The sequence below is a fragment of the Schistocerca piceifrons genome, chromosome 2 (assembly GCF_021461385.2).
Source record: "Schistocerca piceifrons isolate TAMUIC-IGC-003096 chromosome 2, iqSchPice1.1, whole genome shotgun sequence".
Classification (NCBI taxonomy): domain Eukaryota; kingdom Metazoa; phylum Arthropoda; class Insecta; order Orthoptera; family Acrididae; genus Schistocerca; species Schistocerca piceifrons.
The window spans coordinates 835158598-835163598 of NC_060139.1; the positions used below are offsets into that span (position 1 = coordinate 835158598).

The 5001-nt window shown below is 45.3% G+C and overlaps 1 non-coding gene across 1 annotated transcript; it reads left to right on the forward strand.

The window, feature by feature from the left end:
• The first annotated feature begins 522 nt into the window (after window positions 1-522).
• Trnat-ugu lies at window positions 523-597 on the forward strand. Its single transcript has one exon. It is a non-coding gene; the product is annotated as a tRNA-Thr (tRNA).
• Window positions 598-5001: the final 4404 nt, after the last annotated feature.

Here is a 5001-nt window from a genome sequence, read left to right on the forward strand (position 1 = left end):
AAGCGAGTTGGTAGCAGGTCTGAAGCGAGTGGTTGAGAGGAGCAGTGTGCCTGCCAGCCACCAGCTATGATTTACAGGAGATTATAAACGGATGTACAGAGACATCAACTAACTATTATCATAAGAGGAACTAATATTATTGAAATATTTTCTTTGCGAAAGAAAGGTATGTTTGCGCAATGCTAGTTGTAAGATTATTGTAAAAAGTAAGTCCCATTTGAACGTTCGTAAAATCATTTCATTACCAACAGTAAATATTTGAAGCGTTTTCAGAATATAATTAATTTTTGCCAGCAATGTTGCATTACTGATTATAATCCATACCAAAAACCATCAACGTAAAACTTTGCAAAAATTGTATTGTTGTCAAGAAAAAGTGTAACTATGAATTACGTAACTTCAGTCAAATTAATTAAAGAATAACGTCAGCTTTGATAATTAAATGGACACCCTAGCTGCAAGCAGGCGTTGATATACTTCATTGGGGACATGTTGAAAATGTGTGCCCCGACTAGCCTCTGTGCCCGCGGTGGCTCAGATGGATAGAGCGTCTGCCATGTAAGCAGGAGATCCCGGGTTCGAGTCCCGGTCGGGGCACACATTTTCAACATGTCTCCAATGAAGTACATCAACGCCTGCTTGCAGCTAGGGTGTCCATTTAGTTATCATTTCATTTCTAGCAAAGCTGCATGGTCATCCACGGTAACTGTTCTTTCGGGAACAGATACTATCGTCATATATAACGTCAGCGTTGCTATTAAAGAATAACGTCAGCTTTGGTAATAAATACAGCCACTTATTATGACAGCCCACCAGCAGTTAATATAGTAAACCAGAGTAAGTATATTCATGTCGCAGTTCAATGTAGCAGTCAGATGGCGATCCAGTAACAGTAAAAAAGGTAAGGAACAGTTTTGGGTTATTGCAGATAACGACTGAGGGCCACGACGACGACACATTCTATGTTTCGTCGAAATAATCAGAAAATCACTTTTAATAAGCCGCAATTAAATTTGTATGCGAAGATTGAGAAAGATAATAAATTTCAAAGGGAAGATTTCATTTGTTATTATCAAGCAAGAGATAGACATCCTAAGGAAAGGTTTCATAGGTTAGTGTAGAAGGGAAGGTTGCGTAAAAAAAAAAAGATATATAGAGGAGACGGGAAGGTTTCAATGAGGAGATGTGGAACACACACTCACACACATTTCTATAATATATATGAATGTACTGAATCATTAATGCTACACTACAGGCTTTCATTTCGAAAATTTCTATAAAATGCTATTTTTGCGAGTTCACTATCACAAAATTTTCCCTAGTACGGCCTGCACTGCTAGTGTACAGACACTAAGTACGACCCTGATTTGAAAAGTTCTTAACCATATAAAGCCAGAGCACCAGCAGTTGGGGTGCTGTTACAGTCTCTCTTAGTCACATCCATGCAGCACAATTGCACATCTGACACATCGTTCCTATATCATAAGAAGACACTGGCACATCATCTTCACCAGGATCTTGTCGGGACACCATATGGATCATCCCACACTGTCATCATATTCTCTGCTGAGTACAGGGATTTGGCCAATCAGTCCAACTGAATGCAGCTATTGGTCATTAATTAAAACTTCCTAGCCGAGGCCACGGTCGAACAGCGGGAATGTTTCCTCCTGGCACTTCGTTGCTAACTGCGGGTAACACCTTCTGAGGTGAGCCTCGGAAGATTTTGGCCGAGGAAGAATTTCTACTGTTCGGCCGCGGCCTCCGAACCTGGAAGTTTTAATTAATGAAGACGCCGGCTGCGAAAGCTTACACGTTATGGGCATCTACCCGCCTCCCTTCCTGAATATGGGACTGTCTGAATGTTTTCTCGCACTTGCATCGCGTGCTACAGAGAACGTGTTTCCGACAGAATGCGGTTGCAATAACGATCTTTCCAAAACTGGCTGTTTTCCCTCAATAGAGCCAAGATACCGATGAATTACTTCATGTCCATTAATCTGCTCGTATCGGTGCAGAACTTAAACATAGGTTTCGTAATTTATCAGTTAAATTAGGTAATATCCTGCAACTGAAATAAACATGCTATAAAGCGCAACGTCACTCGTAGAGATAAGATAGCGGAACGTCAGCAAGTGGAAAAGTTAAATAACAAGCCCGAATGAATAATCTGTTATCTCTCCACCTCACATCATCTATCACGACAAAGGCGGGATCCACGCTACGACCACGTGCCTATGAACTTGTCTCCAAATTACCCACCGCCACTTTCCTTGTTAATGTTCAACTCCTTGTCGTCATTACGTCATGCTCCCTCAGCTGGACTAGAAAAGTAGGAGGACAGGCCTCACTCTGGAAATGGAATCGTTCGAAAACTAACCTAAAATGATGTCGCTAAACGATGGAAAACTTAACAACGTATTGCTTTAAATCCTAAGTTATCTATAAAATTGTCGGGTCAAACATTCCGAGGGCAGGTCAATAAGTAAAGACAATTTTCTTCTTCTCTATAGGTTGACAGTACTGACTCACCAATGACTTGCTTTAGCCTCACCATTGTCCTTATACGAAGAGGTGACAAAAGAAATGGGATAACACCTATATTGTGTCAGATCTTCTTTATCCCGGGACAGTGCAGTAGCTCGACGTGGCATTGATTCAACAAGTCGTCCATAGTTGCGAAAGTGTTGGCAGAGAAGGATTTTGTGCGCGAACTGACCTCTCAATTATGTCCTATAAATACTTTGTAGTACAACTTGACTAGAAGAAGAGATCGGTTGGTAGGACATGTTCTGAGGCGTGAAGGGATCACAAATTTAGTACTGGGGGGCAACGTGGAGGGTAAAAATAGTAGAGGGAGACCAAGAGATGAATACACTAAGCAGACTCAGAAGAATGTAGGTTACAGTAGGTACTGGGAGATGAAGAAACTTGCACAGGATAGAGTAGCATGGAGAGCTGCATCAAACCACTCTGGACGGAAGACCACAACAACAACACATGCTCGATGAGATTCATGTCGGGCGATCTGGGAGGCCAAAGAATTTGCTCAAATTGTCCAAATGTTCTTCAAACAAATCGCGAATAATTGTCGCCCAGTGACATGGCGCCCTGTCATCCATAAAAATTGCATCGTTGTTCGGGAACGTGAAGATCAAGAATGGCTGCAAATGTGGCTGCAAATGGTCTCCAAGTAACCGATTGGCCCAGGGGACTCAGTCTATTCCGCGTAAACGCAGCCCACACGGTTATAGAACCACGATCAGCTTATACAGTGACTTGAGAACTTAGGTCAATGGCTTCGTGGTATCTGCACCGCACTCCAACCCTACCATCAGCTTTTACCAACTGTAATTCGGACACACCTAACCAGGTCGTGGTTTTCCCGTCGTCTAGGATCTAAACGACGTGATCACGAGCCCAGGAGAGGCGCTGCAGACGACGTCATGCTGTTGGAAATGCCGTGTGGCTAGGACCTTCCGCCGAGGAGACCGTTCGCGTGGTGCAAGTCTTTCGATTTGACGCCACTTCGGCGACTTGCGTGTCGATGGGGATGAAATGATGGTGATACGGACAACACAACACCCAGTCCCTGAGCGGAGAAAATCTCCGGCCCAGGCGGGAATCGAAGCCGGGCCGTCAGGTATGACATTCCGGCCGGCCGGTGTGGACGAGCGATTCTAGGCGCTTCAGTCTGGAACCGCGCGACCGCTACGGTCGCAGGTTCGAATCCTGCCTCGGGCATGGATGTGTGTCATGTCCTTAGTTTAGTTAGGTTTAAATAGTTCTAAGTCTAGGGGACTGATGACCTCAGATGTTAAGTCCCATAGTGCTCAGAGCCATTTGAACCATGACATTCCGTCGCGCTGACCACTCAGCTACCAGGGGCGGACAAAATAAATGTAGTGTGACTACAGCCTCCCGTCGGGTAGACCGTTCGCTGGGTGCAAGTATTTCGATTTGACGCCACTTCGGCGACTTGCGCGTCGATGGGGATGAAATGATGACGATTAGGACAACACAACATGCAGTACCTGAGCGGAGAAAATCTCCGACCTAGGCGGGAATCGAACCCAGGCCGTTAGGATTGACATTCTGTCGCGCTGACCACTTTTTTTATCTCATTTTGTTCTAGATTGTTCGTTGAATTTGTTCGAGGCGGACGTCTGATGACACCCATTTAGATTCTTCGCTTATCCATTCACTCAGTTTTTTTGTTACAGAGGGTAGCTAACCCTCTGACCGAACACGCTGAGCTACCGTACCGGCTCACTCAGCTACCTGGGGCGGACGTCACGCTGTTAGCAAAAAAAAAAAAGGAAAAATGGTTCTAATGGCTCTGAGCACTATGGGACTTAACTTCTGAGGTCATCATTTCCCTAGAACTTAGAACTACTTAAACCGAACAAACCTCAGGACATCACACACACCCATGTCAGAGGCAGGATTCGAACCTGCGACCGTAGCGGTCGCGCGGTTCCAGACTATAGCGCCTAGAACCGCTCGGCCACCCCGGCCGGCTGTTAGCAAAGGCCCTCGCGTCGATAGGCTGCTGCCATAGCCCACTAACGCCAAATTTCGCTGCACTGGCCTAACGGGTACCTCTTCATACGTCCCACATTGATTTCTGCGGTTATTTTACACATTGTTGCTTGTCTGTTAGCACTGACAACCCTACGCAAAAGCCGTTGCTCTCGTTCGCTAAGTGAAGGCCGTCGGCCACTGCGTTGTCCGCGATGGAGGGGAATGCCTGAAATTTGGTATTCTCGGTACACTCTTAACACCATGGATCTCGGAATACTGTACTCGCTAAAGATGTCCGAAATTAAATGTCCCCATGTGTCTAGCTCCGCGTTCAAAGTCTGTTAATTCCCGTAGCGCGGCCACAACCCGTCGGAAACCTTTTGACATGAATCATCTGATTACAGATGACAGGTCGTCCAACGCACTGTCCTTTTATACCTAGTGGACGCGATACTACCGCCATCTGTATATGGACAT